This window comes from Spodoptera frugiperda, chromosome 4, assembly GCF_023101765.2.
Source record: "Spodoptera frugiperda isolate SF20-4 chromosome 4, AGI-APGP_CSIRO_Sfru_2.0, whole genome shotgun sequence".
NCBI lineage: Eukaryota > Metazoa > Arthropoda > Insecta > Lepidoptera > Noctuidae > Spodoptera > Spodoptera frugiperda.
The window spans coordinates 3596420-3617193 of record NC_064215.1 but is presented as its reverse complement, the minus strand read 5'-3'; the positions used below and the strand labels follow the sequence as shown (position 1 = coordinate 3617193).

General features: G+C 33.0%; 1 protein-coding gene across 7 annotated transcripts in view; it reads left to right on the top strand.

Annotated features, from left to right (window-relative positions):
* The first annotated feature begins 2435 nt into the window (after positions 1-2435).
* Positions 2436-20774, top strand: part of LOC118272809 (allatotropin-like) — a 42795-nt gene continuing 24456 nt past the window's right edge. For all 7 annotated transcript variants that reach the window (XM_050707991.1, XM_050707990.1, XM_035589492.2 and 4 more), the window contains exon 1: positions 2436-2565. The gene's annotated coding sequence lies outside the window, so the exon portion shown is untranslated. The remainder of the gene's footprint in view (positions 2566-20774) is intronic.

Genomic DNA, 20774 nt, shown 5'->3' with positions numbered 1-20774 from the left:
AGATCAACAATCAAATGCGAATACATAATATTTTTAATTAAGCATAATGTAAAGTTTTCTAATAATAAAAAGATTTACAGTTATCCTTAAAAAAATATACCACGCATACGTTGTTTATCTATTCTACATTATATTCACAACTTAAGAGGATATGCATTGTTTTTTATCTTTGGGCGATGTCGTCTCTAATAGACAATGCCCTTTAATTAATAAAAAATGCAATATGTACACATTTGTACATAAAAAATGACTATAAACAGTAAAAAATAGCATACTACACACGGCCTGAAATAGAACCGATTCTAGTGTTTTTTAACCAAACAATGTGTCCTTTAAAAGGAACGGAAGGTTAATGAATATAACAAGAATTATTAGTTAATAATTAATTACATTGCATAATTGCATCAGTATCTATGTATATTCTGGTGGTTAGTTTCCTGACGCCACCGCCTCTCTTGACGTATATTTCTTTATACCTCCCACGTAAGGGAAGTTCATTTATTTTAGAACAAAGGTATATAGTAGGTGTTTAAAATAACAAAGTGATTTAGAATAAATATCTATGATAAAAAAACAGCCCCTTTTATTAGTGTGTGCAGTTTTACGTCATTGGCAGAATTGAAATAGGCATATAAGACAAGATAATATACTACATAACGCCACGTTAATCAGTGAATTGGTAAGTAGAGGCACAATTAACTGCACGGTTGGCGCATAGGTTGGGTGATCGGCTGCTATGCAACGTGGCGGTCATAATGTATCTTTTGAGTAATTAGCTCGGAGTCAGGAAGTTCGGTGGTGTTTCACTCCCGTGCTTCGGAAAGTACGTAAAGCCTTTTGCGCCTGACCACTCTCCGGTCCTGTTGGTTTGCCCTTCCATTGGGTTTAGAGTGAGAGGAAACAGGGACTGCACTTGTGTTTCACACAAATGCACTTTTGCCAACTCCTGCCAACACCAATGAGAGGTTACCTCATTCCAAATGATATCTTTTATTTTTTTGTTGCTGGTGATTAGAATTCGGTACTCGATGTTACTCCTTGAAACAGTGCAATTTTTGTGAATGTAGTTTCAAAATAGAAGACAAATATGTAACTTTCGTTCGCCTGGTTTTAAAGCCGGTATAAATAATCGATTCTATCAATCGAGTGAGTTCTTTCTATCGATTGAGTAGGATAAATAGTATATTAGTTGGACCCCGTAATGGAACGTGTGACCCCATGCTTAACATATCGCACTTGTTACCAAGTGTTTAACGAGACAGTCAAATATTTTAGTAGATATTATATACTTGAGTAAAATAAAATATTTTTAATAAATGATGATGCCTGATGAATACATAAAATTTAAAATTGTTTTCCTGGAACTAAAAAAATATTCATTAAATGAAACTTAAATTATACGAAGTTATGAGTACAATTCTATTTAAAAAAATGTAATATTGTAGTTTATTTGATATTTTATCACTATTAATTCTTGGAAAATATTTCTTTCTATAATTTAAAGTCTATTTATCGCTAACAAACTGAAATGTTTGGCGAGCTAAACTGTAATATGAAAACTGTATTGAAAATTGTGTTAAATAAATAAAAAAAAAAATACACGTGTGTCGTGGTGTCCCGGGGTTTATTGGTAGCCCGGAGGTGTTAAACTCCCGCTTCTCAAGCATGAGGTGCGGTTTCGAAACCTACCAACGGCATGTACCAAGATGACTTTTTCCAAGCTATATCTACTTTCTAAGTTTATTTAGACACCACTGACTAACGGTGAAGGAAAACATCGTGAGGAAACCTGGGCTTTCAATATCTAATTATAAGTTTGTAATCACCAACCCGTATTGAGCAGAGATGATTAATGCTAAAAACCTTCTCCAAGTGAGAAGAGGTTTTGGTCATCAGTGCTCACTAATTGGTTATTGATGTATGTATTTTATTTACACGTGTTAAAGCTATGGTTTCAGTTTACCACGGGCCTGTTCCTATCATCCTTTATACTACAAAATTTCATAGACAGATACCTTAAAAATATCATTTACATTTTATATAAACTTAATTACGTTAACGCAAAACAAGTAACGTCGTCGCGAAATAAGGTAAACAGTATTATTTTTGTCGCTGATTAAATAAATATAAAGTTTCTTTAACAAAGTTTAAAATCACGACGATAATTAATCGGATTCATTTTGATGACGAAACTTCAGCTGACAGTTAAAATAAACAAGATTTGAAGTGGAATTTAAGACCTTATTAGTCTATGAATAAGGGATAATTTAATGAAAACAATGCATTTACGTATATTTTGGATATGTTATAATATGTTAGCTAATTATTGGTATGGTAGTGTGCCGTAGGCCGATGCCTACGCACGCCTACGCTGGGCGCGGCGTAGCAGCGTAGCACCAACCGCTACGCTTTCGTCTTTGCTCCTGGTTGCGTCGGGGTATATAACTGGGGAGTGCGAGGTTCTATGCCACTTGTGTACAGCCGTCTCAGCGCGCAACACGCGCTCCTCTCGCACCAGTGTTACAGTGCACTAATCGAACTCTTTCGGACTAATTCAACTCGCAGGTAAGTTCGTTAGCGGCTCTCATAAGTTCGTTACGACAGTTTCAAGTTCGATATTAGTAGTTTATTTCGTTCAAAGTCAAGTTTTTCGGTATATTTTTAATTTATTGCTATAAAATATTTCGTATGGGTTTTTTTTGTTAAAGTAATTTCATTATAAATGTTGAATTCTCGTGTGAATTTAATGATAGTAATATAAATAAAGTTTTTTTTTATAATTATATAAAAAATTCGACTTTAGAACGAATAAAGTTAATAAATAGCTTCAACATTAATGATGACGATCAAGTGGCCAGTTATTTATAAGTAATTGTCTATGGATAATGTGTGCACGGATGCTCACTGACCTATGTGATGCGATCTACATAGCTGGATACCTCACACGAGAGAAATGCAATTGAAACTATTTGGTTAAAATAAAAAAATACGACGATTAATTGCAGATACAGGATAAAATAAAAACGATGTAAAAAATATAACTTCTATTTAAATGGGTGTTTTGAAAAGTGGGTGTTAACAAGTAATTCGCACGTCTACTAACCTCTCTAGGAAATAGCGTGATGATATTTAAATAAAAAATACAACATTATGTTGAAAATTGCTAATGATTAATTTATTGAAGTCTAATCAATAATGTATAAAAAAATGTTACGCGTGAATATCCGTTAGGATTATAATAAAAAATATATTTTATAAATGTGATCAGCATAGAAATGATTATTCACAACGCTTCTTGCGATAATAAAATTAAAACGATTCACAATATCAATTTACGTTTAACAAAACAACTCTATAGAACTCCGGAAATTAAAAAAATCTAGTTTAACTCGCATAGCATGATAGAAAAATTTTATATTGAGAGTTTTTATTAAAATTCTATAATAATAGTTTATTGGAAGGAGGTAAATAATCCGTACAGTAATCTTTTTTTTACACGTTGCCGGTATTTATTTTAATTTATAAAAAATAATATAAAACTATAATTAATTTAAAACAAAATTGCATACTGAAATTAAACTTACAGCTCTATATTGCTTGGAAGATATTTCTATTTTTAAACTGATATCATTTGTTTCTAGTTTTATATGTAGAAATAAAATTTATTAGGTATTTCTTTATCTAAGGTTGTATAAATACGTTTTATGATTTAAAAATGAAAGATAACGAAAAATAATGTGGATACTTAAATACTTAAAACAATTTCTAGTAATAGTATCTAATGATAATCTCGTCTCCGAAAAGCTGAAGTTTAAAATCAGTGGCTCAGTACAGTGATGTGCTGATTGGATAGTCAGACATCAGAACAAAATATATTATATTGTTTCATTTGAAGAAATTACAGGACCACTACAATTTTATAATAATTCCATCTCTTAGTCTTCATTGATTGATCTCAAATATTTTATAAGGTGGATCAAATGAATTAGTAAAATCAGAGTAATGTCTAGCAAAATGAGGGTCACATTTTAATCAATTCAACTTTAACCATTTAAGAAACATAACAATAATAATGTATAAACCATTTCAATAATGTTTAAGAGTATTTTTCTCTTATTTTTACTTATGTTTTAATATAATTATGAAAAAGAAGTAAGATATTGACATAAATGGTACACAGATACCATTTCGCAACAACCCTAGACCAACTTCTCCCCAACTCGAACACTATTGTTACTTCAATGTTCGCATTTAATATGCACTTGTCTATTCAACACGTTCCATAGTCAAAGGCATCCGTTCCTAGACCAAAGCCTACAGGATTCTCTACACATCAAAGGCTAGCTCATTTAACCGTCATGTGTTAACAGAAAGTGTTAAAACAGTGTATTTTTTTAAATTGAAATTCACTTTGAGTTGCTAATTAACTGTCTTTTTTATTAAAACCCAGCCCACGAACGCGCCATGATCGGCGATTGTGTATTTTTAATTTTAGGAAAGGTTCAAGTATTTTTAACGTGTAAGATATTTCGTCCCTACGGTTTACCGAGGTATTTTATATTACGCTTGTTAAAATATGTTGTAGGACATTATATTAAAATGTTTTAGATAAAACTTTGATTCGAAACGGATTTTCGGAATTATGAGAGATGATTAATGTTTTCGACGACAAAATTATTGAAATTTGTTTCTTAACCATCATTAAGTTGTATGAACATTTTGAGCACATTATATTTTCAAACGATGGACTGGAATAAAACATTTTTACCTAAAGAAAATCACGCAAAAATGTATATAGTCACCCAACACGAGCTTAATGTTAAAAATTAATGCAAGCAATTAAAAAAAGTATTATTATAAGTGACGAAAATCCCGGGCGCTGCGTCGGTCACCTCTGTCATAAAGAATTCACGGAAAAAAACACGGGACAACTGTACCATAATAGAATAAGCCTGAAACGAGGTAAACATTTCAGGATAATCCGAAGATTTCGCTTTTCGATTTATCCCGCTTCGTTTTGTAGACATTTTTTTATTTAAAAAACTACTTATTTGAGCTCTTCCTCTTTATATACGGAAAGTTAGTTAAATAACGCAGAAACAACTTAGCCTAACAAGGTTTTTAAATAGATGAGTTTTTTTTTTCGTTACAAAAGCCTAAAAGATTAGGAAATTAATTTTAGTGCCATTATATTCGGTGGGATTCGTAATATTATATTATTTAAAACATTAACTTTTTGGCACAGCCTCCAAGGAATAATCGCGCACGTAATGGCCATACATTCTCCAAAAAATGTAACACAGCCATTTATTTACATAAAAAGAAAAAATAAATTATATTTTTTTTGTTGACCTAATGGCTATATTATTATATTTTTGGTACTAAAATGGCCAGCACTTCAATAACGTTGACATGATGAGGTTGCATATAATTCGAAATTCTAGATTTAACCTTTTTTGTTTCAACTATAAAATTAGGTATCACAATGTTCTCGTTTTAGTTTGTGAACTGAACAAGAACTGCATAAGAAGAAAAGAGTAAGTTTTAAAGACAAACAAATTAGGAACTTTAGCAGGAACAGAGTATTGGTGCGAGAAGATTCCAATATTTCTAGTTACATGCAAGAATTAAAGATTGGAATCTTATTGCCGCACTCGGAGACATTTAATGATTACGTACATACTATTCCTTAGTAACAAATGGGATAAGTAACCATTAAACGACTCTGAGTACGGTAGTCAGGTCTTTTTGTAATGGGCTAGTATCAACAAGAAAGAAGCAGAAGATATTAATTCCGTCTTTCTACGTAAATCGCGAGCAATTTTGTGACGATACTCGTTGAAAGGACTAATGAACTAAATAAATACGAACGAAAATTTCAATGAAACAATTTATTTTAATTTACCGGACATTTTTATTTAGTCTTTTACCTAAAATTTATGAATATTTTTAATAAATCGAATCAGTATTCTTTTTATGAATGGATATTTATTTGTGTGACCGTTAATTTGAATGTCGTACTTACTGCTTAGGCTCTTATTAAAAAAAAGAAGTACGCCATATTGTTTTAAATGTCAATGAACAACGAAGTGTCAATGTCAAGATGCCACTTTGCCGCGTATCCGCACAAGAGTAGCTATTCAATATCTTGCATTCAAGAAAGCATGTTATTGGTTTATTGATGCAAAAAGTGTTATGCGGTCTATTTACATAGTTTTTTTTTATTTAATTTATTTATTTATCATTAATTTCTCTTTCAAGATAGAGATGGCCATATTGCCGGATCTAAATCTCGATTCAAAAGTCCAACTTTAGTTTAAAAAAAGACAATAATGCTTTGTCTCCGAGACGGCTTTATTTTTAAATGATTAGTAAATTAATTTTAGGGTTATTTTCGACGATTTTTATATAAAACATAAACTTTTTGGTGACGGCCTCTACGGAATAAAGCGCGTAATGGCCACGTTATGCTGAAAAATTAAGATAGCCATTTATGGAAAATGAAATAATTATAATTGTTTTTTTTTTGTTCACTTAATGGCTGTACTGTATTTTTTTCAACGAAAATGACCAGCACTTTAATAAAGTTAAAGTATGAGGTTTTATATAATTGAAATAAAAAGATTTTGGAACTTTAACCTTTTCAATAGAGTTTAACCTTTTGAATAGAGTCAACCTTTTCATAAGCCAAACCTAATAATGAACAATATTAATTCTATGCATGGTAGAGTATCATCTCAATAGAATTAACGGATCAAGGCTAATCTTAATTTGCATTTGAAAATGATTGAAATTTTTCTACATTGATTGTCTAGAGTCCAGAGATATTTATTTTTAGTGCCTAGATACCTTTCAAACAGAGATTTCTTTCTTTCTATGCCTACATTGAATCTGTAGTCTAATATTAGAAGGCTATATCGTATGTGTCTTACCGATACCGCTGAGTGCCTGATCTAATTTCATACAGGTATATCCTGATAGAATGGCTAAGAAGCTTTCAAGAATGTTATTGTTTGGTTCCTATGCATTATATAACCCCGTCAGTGGTTTTTATTACAATAGCCATATTTTTACCACTATCTCAATTTTAAACATTGTTAAATACACCTCTTATTATCGTAACAGAAATTAAATCTAATAAAGTATTTTTATTTTACATTTTGTAAATTCATACTGGTAATTTATTGAAATGAAAATGTGTCACTCTGCCCACAGATTATAATAAAGAATCAATACTTTTTTTATTCTTCATTATTTTTTATGGCATTGGATTATTTTTTCTAATTTTGTGGCCAGTATATCTGCAGAGTCGAAATTATATTTCTAATTTAATTTAATAAATGTAATATTAATTTGACCAAAATGTTGAGATTTATTTAGTATTTTACTTTATAACTCAAAATTACACCGTATATTGTTAATTGTTTACATTACATTTATATAGGCTGAATATGTATACCTGGTCCCAAAAAAACATTCAAATCAAAATGGCGGGTTAAAAGATATAAATATTTCCATTCGTGGAATAATCCTTTCGCTGTTAAAAGCTTGTTTGTTTCAAATTAAGCGACTGCAAAAACCATAACATTATGTGTTCACTGTTCTTTAAATAACTGTATAATCTCATTCCGTACGACTGACGTGTTCCCGAAATAGTCGCGTACCTTGCCTGTCATTCGCAATAAAATGTTACCGAAAGGTTCCTGAAACTCGAAGGCATGGCCCATAAGTGCTTCCTATCTACCTTTTAGGTGCACACAATAATAAATTATGGTGTATTTAGAAGTCTTTACATCTGGACTGATAGTTCTCTTACCGTCGTAATCAGAGTCATTTAATGGTTACTCAACCCCATCTTTAGCAATGTTTCAGAACATAATTGACACTAAGGAAGTTTGTAAGCAAAATAAAGTATGAATTATAATGAGGATGACATTCATTTATTATGTTATTCTTAGTATCCTCTATCGGGATATTGTTACATATTTCATCAAAGTGTATAAAATATGTATGATATAAAAAAAAAACAAAGTTGGAAAGTTACGCTGTAGTCCGTGTTTTTAAACGTAAAGTCTATGAATATTTCATTTGAGAGCAGAAATAAAACGTTGCTCTTGTTATCCCACGTGTGGTTTATAGTAAATATAAACGTACGCATTTGTTTTTTCTTAATTATCCTGAACTCACGTTGTCACAATAAATATATTGGGATTATATTAATTTATAAAGAATAATACTTATAGTATTATTTACTTATTTTTTATAATAACTATCATGAGACATACTAAAATAACTAAAAAATCACGGTTTGCTTACGTAAATTAGCAATGAGTAGCCTGCGTGACGTCGCCGCGTCTGCGCACGCTGCTCATGATAAAGAGTCCCTCTGTGACTCGAAACTAGTAGAGCTTTTCTCCATTAATTTACGCGAGTAAACCGTGATTTTTAGTTATAGTATTTTATTATTATGAAACCTAATGATTTCTCACCATTTTCTCTATGTGAATAGTTGACTGACACAGACAAAATATTTTTTCATAGTCAGCAAATTATATGAAATTGGTCAATAGCCATAATCAAAAAATTTTTGAACATAATTTGTAAAAAAGGTACATCCTCAATCGCCATTGGTGTGAACAGAGACGATATTCCCCGATATTCCCTCGTTACTCGTTAGTCATGAATAAATATTAATGAATATCAGTGTGGGTTTAAATAAAACCTCTCGTTTACACTACCTACGAACACAGGCTTCGTTTAACACGCGTTTTTTTTTTAAACTATGTCTCTGATGACCCGTATGGTGACTATAAAATAAAACACAAATATTTGCTACCTAGGTATTCCATAAGGGTTAAACGATTAAGGGGTACTTAACTAAGAGCAGAATTCCGGAAAGTAGCGTTCTCTGATAGATTCTAATGAAATTTGATCTTTTAAACCAATGAGATAAATGTTATTTTATTGTAACTTTCGTGAGACATACTAAATTAATTATTATGTTATCGGCTTACTCACGTACTGTTTTGACGAGGAACTCCTTCCAGGACTTCGAGGAGTTCCGGACGGACGTGAGTAAGCCGATAACATAATAATTAATTGAGATAAATGTTTTATTTATTTATTTAGTCTTCATCACAAAAAAAAAATAGTGAATAGCGAACTTAATGCCTTAAGGCATTCTCTAACAGTCAACCATAGGGTAGTGCAGAGAAATGAAGCGGATTGATGCGAAGCCAAAACACACAAAAGAATTATATAAGAATACAATATACAATACATACAATACATATACATATATAATACATATAATACATATTAAACCTCTCTTTTGTAGAGGATGTCCAAGTCAGCAGTGGACTTTCATGGACTATCGTTTTTGCAGATGATAATATGCTCATTAGCTTATCCCTTATAAATAGTTAGGTACCTATGTACAGAATTACCTCATTGGTCGAATGGTCGCAGATGCGACTACCGAGCAATCTCGGCCATAATAATGTGTAAGTTGTGTTTATTAAAAATAAAAACAAGAAAACGCTAAATTAGGTTTCCATGTGTAGGAAAAAGGAAAACTGTGATACAATTATTTCAATCCTTACATACAATTTGTTTTAGTTTGTTTTTTTTTTTTACCTTTTTATGTAAGAAAGCTTAGTGATATGTATTATTATAGTTAGGTTACGTTTTTCGTTAGACCACAAACATAGTACCCTTAGTTTGAGTTTGCTTCAAAGTAATCGAAATGAGAGTGCGTTCAGGGCTCTGATTGGTTGGTTCATTCGTGCTGGCCAAACAGAGTGCTGAAGCGCTCTCGTTTCGTTTTCGTTCAACATAAAGCGTAAACTCCTACTAAGGGTAAAACCACGAGAGGAAACCTAGTTACGTTCTATATTAAATAGATAACCTTTGCCACAATTCTCGGTAATTCTGAAAAAAGTTGTGTACACATACCTAATAACATATTTGTTTAGTTTCTTTTCTATCGTTTTTCGTGTTCAAATGAGCACGTAGGCCGCGAATACTCACTTACTTTTTTGGTGCCCACATATTTTGTATTGTTCAGGCAATTTGGGTCAAAAAACCAAATTATTATATATGTGATATCCACGAAATATAGAAAAAAAATTTTTTCTATTCCGTGGTGATATCCTTTTCATTTTTATGCAATAAGCCGGTAAACGAGCAGACGGATCACCATGATGGTAAGCAATCGCCGCCGCCCATGGACACTTGAAACACCAGAGACATTACAAGTGCGTTGCCGGCCTTTTGGGGGTTAGGAATTTAAAGGGGAATCGGGGATTGGGAAGATTTGAGAAGGGAGGTAATTGGGCCAACGGTAACCTCACTCACACAGCGAACTCTTTAAAATAGACAGAATATTCAATACATTAACAATACGTAAATAATAAAATGTCTTTTCATTTAGACTCGTGTAAAATACGCATTTGGATACAAAATAAACTATTTCCGAGCACAAAATGTCATTTGCATCCTGATGTCATAGGCTTGCGGTGTATCATAAACAAACCTACTCGAATTAGCAACAGAATTAACTTATTACTTGTTTAGATTGGATTTAAATCAGCCATGTTGAATTGAACGGTTGTAATTTGATTTGATTTCAAATATGGAAGAGTATATCTATGACCATAGACAAAAATACACGAGGAATTAAAAACTTTTTGGAGAAAAATGTGAGCAGAGATAATTTATTTTGTGATCTTTATTTTTTTAAATTTTTTCAAACAAAAGTGATCTCGCGTTAACCGTTAGCAATGGACGAACTCTGAAGACTTTTCCTATGGCCTTAGGGCAAGCAAGCGAGTCCAATAATACAAAAGTACACTACCTACAAGTTTTAAAGTTTTAATTAACATAAATTTTGGAGTTCGGTTTAGAGGAAAAATAAAAGGTTATTTTTCATGTAAACTGTAACTTCTATCGATAAAATGTGAGATAGAAAGGTTATTATGTAAAATAGATATTGGTAATTGGTTTTGTTGTAATAATCATTGAACAGCTTAGAAAGGAAAAATAAGAATATGTACCTATTTTTTTTTCTTGGAATCGAAAATAGAAATAGATACAATGAAAAGAAATAACAGAGATGACTTACATTTTATTCGATTGATTTCGGCCCACTCCTTGCCTTGTGAATTTTGTTGTAGTTGATACAGTTCTCAATAAGTAGATTGAATAAGTAGACAGGCTTCTTCATGTATGTGACATAATCTAAAAATAATAATACAGATTGTTTATGATTAATTTCATAAAAGGAACACATTACGTAAAAAATATTATTCATTTTCCTGCTTTCCACGAACAGAATTTGTGGTCAAGTATACCTTGTTGCTTGTTACTGGCCGAAATAAAAAACAAACGAGAATTGTTTTGCTTCACTGGCCGGTACGCAATGTGTTATTAAAATTTTTGAATAAAAAACGTGAATGAGGATCCGTTAACTTTTATATGCGTGATTTCATTAATTTCATTGCGATGTTTCAGACTGATTTCTTTTGTAATTTTTGGGTTGTATCTTTATTTTTAGTAGTCATTAATAGTTCCGGGTTCAAACATATTTAGTATAGTGATTAGGAGGTATAATGATTGATTTAGAACCCTTTTCAAAGGTAACTGTACTTTTAATGGACCCCGAAGTGAGAGGTCTGAAGAGCTTTTGGTATAATTTTCGATTGTGGTAGGAGTGGTAGCGCATGACGATCTTTAGAACTTTAAGGCCTTTCTCTTGTACCTCGTGCTTAACGTAAGAATTATTATTTAGCATAGTTTATGTAAAACCTTCACCAAAAAAAAAAGGTAAAATGTGATGAAAATAAAAAAAGTGAAAATCATAAACAAAAATTATTTTTTAATATTTATTATGACAGCATTTATTTCTGCGTTCCACGAAAAATAATTTGTAAAATAAATGCCAAATAAACATTTTGAATTTGGAACATGAATCAAATAACTGCTTAGGTACGTCAAAAATGGTGGGCTCAGCAGATTGAATATATTGTTTGAGGCGAGAGATTTCAATTAACTGTAGAATGACATGGCGTCTGTGCACAAGTAATTAATGGCAAGCATCTTCGCTCATTATTTCATAATGAACAGACTGTTGTACATTTGACACCTTTAAGGTCGAGCCGCGGTTGTATCGACGTCATTAGTGCTTCGTCGTCAAGATTGATCATGGAATAATCATTGGTTAATACTGTTTAGTATTAATTATGCTAAATAAGCGGATTGTTGGTGATTCTCCTTAATATTAATTATTATTAGGATTAATAGGAAACTATTGAACATGGAGTATTATCTTAAACGCATTTGTATATTTTATGTCTTTATCAGACATTTCTACGTAGTAAACGGTCGACGTTTTATGGTTAGACGTTAGAATTAGTCTACCCTTGAACACATGGACGCGTGATAACGATGCTCACTAAAGTTTAAATCATAAATAACGATCTCGGAAAACTGAAATATCGTGCTTAATCCTTTTAAATGCGACCTAAGTCCCATTTAGTGTTACTGTGGGCCCTAATCTCAACGCTCCTATGTAAATAATCCCCACCCTTGGGTCCTCATTTGTGGGCAGCATAATATCGCGTGTAATCTATTAACTTGTTCAGGATGACACCAGACTTAAGTCTTGTCAGTTAAAGTGTTAATCATAATTTATTAGCATCCCTTGTCGTTTGCTCCTACGATTAGTTTAAAACTCCCCCACACATGTCATGTCTATTGAAAAACATAAATATTCCCGTTTGGGTCCCCGATATCTATTACAATATTTGTACCAAAGCGACGGGCGCCATATTTTCCTCACCATAGAAAAGGATAATTCGACCCGCAGGGTGCGAAAAGGGTTAAACATTTTTATTTTCTCGTATTTACACGTGAATTTACATGATAACTGTTTGCACTTTATATAAAGTTTGGCAAATATCTTCGGTCAACTGTTGTACTGGGGGGTAAGTTAATATTGGTCAGGAAAATATTTGTTCAAACAATTTATGATTGAATTACTTAGAGATTCTGAGCCGCAATGGTTTAATTGAACGGCTTAATTAGTCAAAGGGAGACCGTGGATTGTAGAAGTTTGATCAAAGGAATGTAGTTGGTTATAATTCTCCGTTTATTGCTTACCGCCGATGGGTGCAAGCCTACTCACTTATCTTGCAAACAAACTCGCTTGAAGTTTCGCGACCAACTCAATCGGTGTCGAGATAAACGTCGCCGCGTTTAAATCAAAAAGTAAACTTCAGTGTTGCTTAGTTTCACTACGAAATAGAGATAGTGACTTTGTGACGGTATTTATGTAAAACTGTATCAGAAGCAGTCTCAAAGTAATATTTGTTTACTTGAACGTTTATAAATATTTGTATTTTTGGAAAAAAATAACCTCTTAAACCAGTTAAGGTTTTTTATAACATTGTAAAAGGACGCTTGTGTTAACTTACTAAAACTTAAGACTAAAAATAATGTTTTCATAAAAGCAGATGTTATTGATACGAGAGCTTACTTCGTTAATTTCTAATAGAGTTGATTTCCTGATCGAATCGACACAAAGCTGGCTTATTAGTTGACACCAATGGCAGATTACTGGAAATATTACCCAGTATAACAGACATTTGATACATATTAGTGGTTAGTTGCAAAGATACTAAATATCGTTTCGGGATGACAAATAGAACATTTTTGGAATACCGAGTCTAGGAAAATGGTCCATTATGTAGGGCTACGTTTAAATTATTCCCAGAATTGTCACAATATGAAACTCCAATGCCGTCGTGAGCTTGGCATTGTGACCGATGAGCTTCAAATCAAGTAACTCAATTTACTCGGCACCGGAATGTGATCAATAGGTCAAGTCAAATTCGTAAAGCCACTTAATAATTCTTACTTAAAAATACTTGTAAAATGTGAGCGAGAAATTGAGAAGAATTCACCGTTGTCTAGATACATATTTAAATTCTTAATTATAGTAATGACGCGGCTCTTACAATGCATTACCTATTTGACTACCCAAATAGAAGTTGCATCGACTTTCTAGATAATGAACAATAGTGAGACGAGGTACTCATACGTCTGTATCTACATAGTCTAAGATTCTGTCAAACTAAGAAAATGAATTATTATTGTTATAGTCTGAATACATAGATATACTGTACCTATATTGCAATGTATTACGTTTGCTAATATTCCTGTACCCTTAGTACGAATTTGCGTTACGTTGAACGAAAATGAAAAGCGAGCGCATTCGGCACTCTGATTGGTTGGTTCATTCGCGTCAGCTAATGAGAGTGCCGCTTACTTGCTCTCGTTAAACGAAAAGCAAGATCGTACTAAGCCCCTAGTTTAAAAAGTCACACTGATCTCTATTCCTTATTACTTTAAGAAGTTATACATAAGTTTTCGAAAAACACTATCTTATCGAATAAGTGGTAATAAATGTGTGAGTTCACTAAAGATCTGTATCTCACTAGTGTCTGGGGCCTCGTCGGAATATTTTGTTCTATTTCGGCTGAAAGTTTCAGAGATAGGAAGGACATTTTGTGTATGATAATGCAATGTGTGTGCTGTAACTTAGTTTAAGGCGTAATGCTTGTAAAGTTTATCGGTAGGAAAACTTGGACTTGAAATATTTTATTGTTAGTACCTAATGTTAGACCTGTTTGAACGTTAAACTATATCTTAATTACTATATACAGTTTCATATAAGAGATTAGATTTGTACACACGTACGTTTGAATAATAGTTTTACTTGTAGAATGAAAAAGACAAATGTGAGACTATGTTTTAATTTTAAAAATAGAATTAGGTACGAATTGAAAGAAAATATTTAAGCACATCCATTATCCACTCCTTTAATACTTTTCAATTTTCAAATGAATAATATTTCATTATAATATTACGTAGGTAAATAATTTCAAATATACTGTACAGAATCAATTCCTTGGGGCAATAGTAACCGCGCCCTCTATTTTTGTAGGCGTACCCATAAATTAACGTTTTGCTCTAATTATATTAATTAATTACTTTGTAGATATATCCCCGGGGGACACCGCGAGCCTTACGATGGGTAATGGCGCGAAAATTTGCTAACCACTTCATATGATTACTGGTTATTTATCTGTGGTCGATTCTTTAGGGTTGCTACAAATAAAAAATGTAAAATAAATATTTTGTAGAGAAAACAAAACTCACTCATCGAATCATTATTCAATGTTACGGTAAAATGTTTCACCTATTATCTAGTCATTCATAAATGAAATAATTTAGCCTCTGCATATGTATAGTTTCGGACTTAAATACTTTCCTAATCATGATTAATCTACGTACTATCAACACATCACTTAAATGAATCGTCTTTTCATAACCTTAATTGTATTACTGCGAATCTACAACTGCTTAGTAACTGTTTTGTGTAATAACAATGGAAAATCCTGATACTCCAGAATTGTATCTCCTAGTCTTATTATAAATGTATATCTCCCGTTCGATTTCGATCACGGTGGCCAGGTGGTCTAACTAGACTAGCCCACTACGCAGGATATAATATAGTGCATAAGTGTATGCCTAAACACAGGTGCACTCTCTGTCCCTCACTCATAACCCGTTGGGACGACATGACCGGAGAGAGGTCAGGCACAGAACCAACAGCTTTACGTACTTTCTGTGGCACGGGAGTGAAACACTGCCGAACTTCGCCGTTTACCGGCTAACATTCTTATTGTCAATTTGCTCAGAAAATGCCATTATCACTTATCGCTTATCACACTTGCGACATGTAGTATAGCAGCACCTAACCGTGTACTCGTATCGGCTTCATCTGAGACATAACAGGGTCTGCCATGGTCTCCACGCTTAGCAAGCGTGTTGGAGATAGCAGTTTAAAACGTTCAGGTTTAGTAGATAGCAGCCCGGTCTGTCGTAGCTCCTCGGTCATTTCTTACGACAACCCACAGGCATAGTAGGGGTGATGGTAAAAGTACATAAAGAGACATAATACATTTGTCCAAAAAGATATCGAAATATAGTTAAATCGGTGTTACAGTCCTACTTCATTCCATTATAGAGATAAATCGTCAAAAAGTATGTCATAAAGTAGAGAAAATATCGTCATTTTGCTAAGTGTATCGTTTAATTTGTATGATATTTGATCGTGATTTTTTTCTATCCCCTCACATTGTAAGGGTAGAAAAAATGTTACTGATATAAATCACATTTGGGTAGCATCTATTGTCAGTCCATAAGTGTATGAGATATATGAAATAAAACATTTCATGTCTATTTTAATTTATTTACTTTATTTGCTAAAAGTCCACCGTTCAAATCTTCGTGTGTTTTGTACAATAAGAAAATGTTTTATTAAAATATATCGAAGGCTATGTGTAATAATATTTCGGGATCAGCTGCCGAAACTCCTCTATGACATCCGAATCTAATAAATCCGCCAGAAATAATACAAAATTCAATAAACACGTAAATCCGAAAAGGTTAAGGTCTGAATAACCTTTTATTTTGAAAGTTGGTTAATGTGAAAACAAGACTGCCCACGGTACATTATACTTTAGTTAAAGTTTTGTTCATTATTATTACAGATATTTTAGGAGATGATTGTTATGATAACATCAAACTTCCATTGTTTGTGTTGCAAATTAAATACTCTGTTATCGTATTTGCATTTAACTTCTGTTTGTTTTTTCTGTTCTTTTTGTTTTTTTTTGGGGAAAATCCGGTATATGGTATATCCGACATACGAGTAGACGGATCACCTGATGCTAAGCAATCGCGGCCGTCCATGGACATCCGAAACACTAGAGGCGTTACAAATACGTTGTCGGCTTTTTGGGGTTTAGGTATTTGGGTTTTTGGGGAATCGGGGATTGGGAAGATTAGCAAGGGGGGTAATAGGACGTCAATCACACAACGAAACACAACGAAAGCGTTGTTTGACTAATGATGGAAATTTTTAATAGTTATAAGATTCTCCGCTCCCCACTCAAACGCCTGGATGCACTCGTAACTCCTTAAGTTTCCATGGGCGGCGTTAATTATCTACAATACATCGATTTATCAGCTCGTTTCCCACTTACTCTATATCATAAAAATATTAAAAAAACACCAATTTAATTGCCTCTCTCTCAATTTATACCTTTATGTACTTATATAAGGTCAAAAAACCAATATAAAGAAATTATGACTCACTTTATCCCCTCGCAATAATCAGGGGACGAAATACCCCATCATCCGTTCTGTGATTGAATTCAATGTTATATGATCGTAATATCGTTTTAAATTTTGCACACGACAGACGATCCAATAAGATTTGAATGTGACCCTCACACTTTTATCACCGCTGACCGTTTCATTTAAGCCGATTGCCGCGGTTTTAACACAGATGTGGGCGTTGAATTATTGATATTGCAATGATATTTGCTCTAGTAAGAGCTGTAGAGATGTAAGCGTGTATAATGGTGTTTAATAGTAGAATACTAACTGCCCTACTCACTTAACGCAATACTTAGAGCTATTATTTTCGGAACAAAATCTTTATTAAGGAATAGTTTAAGCATGTCTCTGAGTGTGGCAATAAGTAAAATAGAATTTTTAACGGAGGAAAATCATTCAATGAGTTCTCTTTGAGACTGACACCGTATCAGTCTCTCACTGCCTAAACACCACCCTGATCCTACCTTTATTGCAAGCTCGGTAGCTGGTGACCACTACCTACAAATAGTAACCTAATCAATGTGTTAAACAAACTATTCAGACGAAATTTTAAGAAACATTATGCTATTCAAAAGATAACACAATGACTGATCCGGAGTTGCGGACTACCTAGCAGGTTTACCGGGGCTCCGGCTTGAAGCGTAGAAGTAGGAACAGGGTGGTTTTTAGTCAGTAAGAGTCTGACACCCCCTCTCGCCTCGCCCAAGGCGGGAGAAATCATTGGATGATTTCCCCCCTTAAAAAAACACAATGACCGAAGAATTAATGAATTTTCAACCGAACTTGTGTAAGATTAATGGTTACTTTTCAAAAATAGGTTTCGTGAGTAGTACCTTGTTTAAAATGAGATAAATGTCTAAAGTTTCAACGGGACAGGATTCATTGCCTTTGCAGACAATAGGTACCTCCTTTAGGGAACAATAAAATAACTTAAAGGCGATACTAAAATAAAAAAATCTTTAATCGTATTTAAAAATGGAATCAGAATAGAAATGGCTGATTAATTTAGGTACTATTACTTTTTGGATAATTTTATTAAAAAGGTTTTGTGTTTTCGTCCATGGTCCAAAGAATTAGAGCATTCAAATTGATTCTATCGTTGCTTTATTTCGAATTATTACAACATTCAATGGAATCTATGATAATTCATAGATCCCATTGTAACCCAATGTTTACCCAATGGTGGCAAACCCAATTGTTTGGGTTGAATTGGGATCTATTCGTCGTATTGTTGATATTCTCGAAACAGGTAAGGTGAGGAGTATTTTTTTACCAGCGTGATTGTATCATCAGATATGTGTAAACGCGATGAAAGCTAAATAAGTAGTTTCTACCTCCACCCATAGGTGGGCTTATGAATTTTCTGAAACAAAATTAATATAAAAAGAAACATACCAACTAAAATAATTTTGCCGCAAAACTTTTCTAATTAGTGACTAGTTTACATCGTTATACTTCACACGTTATGTACATCGTAGTTGGCTGTTAGTTGTCAATATTAGGGACATGGCATGCTCACACTTGTCAAAAACAGTACGGAATGTCCCATGTGGCCCAGATACGGTAATTATAAGTATATTTTACGTAATCAATTATCGTTTGCTGGCAAAATATTTCGGTTAGATGGTTTTAGAGTAATTGGCAATGTTTCATAGGGCCAGTTGTTATTTAATTAAAAAGTTTCGCCTCATCAATAATAGGGGTTGGGTTGGTGAAAGACAGTTTATCTAGTTAGGTGACTTATTATGGTTTTTGTAAACCATTTATCTAAAAGGCCCATGTTTCTTCTCCATTTTCCATGGAGCTGCGAACTACCTAATAGATTTACCTGCGCTCCGGGTCGACAAGCTCAAGTTTATATTCATAACGTACATACCTATTAGTTACTATGTATAATCTTAAACCATCTTAGTCTGGTGTGAATGTCACAACACGGAAGACACTAACATCTGATGTCGTAACACCCGACTGCATAACATCAGGGCTACGTCATGCACACTATAAGGCTTCTTCCTATATAAAACAAAGTAATCCATTAAGTCAACGTTTAATTTTTCTTTGGTATTCAATTTAGATGCTTTAAAATTAAACTCAGGAATGTTTTCAAGTGGCAGAAAGGTTTTAAAGTGGAGATCGCGTATTGGCAAACGAAGCGTTAGACGTCCGAACGATCTGATTAAGGTTGCAAGAAGTCCGCTGGATGCAGGTCGCTTCCAACCGGTCTATCTGGAAGTAATTGGGGGAGGCTTATGTTCAGCTGTGGACGTCTTATGGTTGATATGATGATGATGAAAATTAAACTGAGTTCTTGACTTAAACGCATGAGCAATAGTGTCACTAACAGCACGTTAACCTATCCCTAGTTATCAAAATTCTTCAACAGATTTTGGACCTTAATTCGAACTGTAAGTTTAAATATCAGTTGCAGAACTTTTTTCCATAGGAATAAAGTAGTTGAGGAAGATTCTAAGTTATTGGGACATTATCAATCAAATATGTATAAGTGTACGGTAGTGTATACGTATGAAAATTTAATCAATAACTCACTGATAGGAATCCGCGAAAACTTCCTAAGGTTTTGCAGGAATCAGAAACTCAAAAATTATGAATTTTAAGAATTTAATACCTTTTATTAAGACTTGTATCAATGATCAATTGAAGCAATCAAATCATGAAATAATTTCCTATTAATATAGGACCAGACTAAAAAAAAAGATAAGGAAAGTAAAGAAATATTTTTTACAATCTTTTACCTTTTAATAGCTGTACTTAATTTCAAAAGCTTCGTAGGCTTGTAAAGCTTTGCACTTCATTGATTTCACATTGACTCAATAAAATGTTTGAAACAAAATACTTCTACAGGCTACTCTTTTGAAACTAAATTATATAACAGAAAAAGTTGTGTTCATGACATTTAAAATGTACTGTAGAAATGTTGTAGTATTCTGTGGTAGTACCTAATAGTTGTGTGGGACATTTAATTTTAAGTCACCACTTCTTCATGTGGGTGCCGTAATATCTAAAATGATTGTAGATTTTAAGGCAGTTGCGATCTCCGTTAAGCTTGAATCTTTTTAGCTCTATAATATGATCACGTTTGGCAAATACTCAAACATCACTAAATTGTAAGATGCTCTCTCAGAAATAGTCCAGTCACTACAAATTCTTTATTAAATGAAAGAGATAGCACGATATTTAAGTACAATTTTAAATTGAGTAGCGTAGAAATTCAGTATTCGGGATTTGTGAGGTAACACCACTTCATCATTCAAGTTTAATATCGTATTATTTATTTTTAACTATTCCATTTATTCGAAATTCGAAAAAGTAACAACAGATAATGAGGACAACAAACAATTAAAAAAGTGAATGTTCCATTTTTTTAAATGTTTTGCGCGCTTTAATTAATACGTACCATAGAGGTTTCTTAACTTTTTATTTAACCATGATTTGGCCACTGGCGATTTGAGCCAATAGTCCTATTTGTAGACAGACGTGGTACTAAGTTGACCAATGTAGCTTAAATT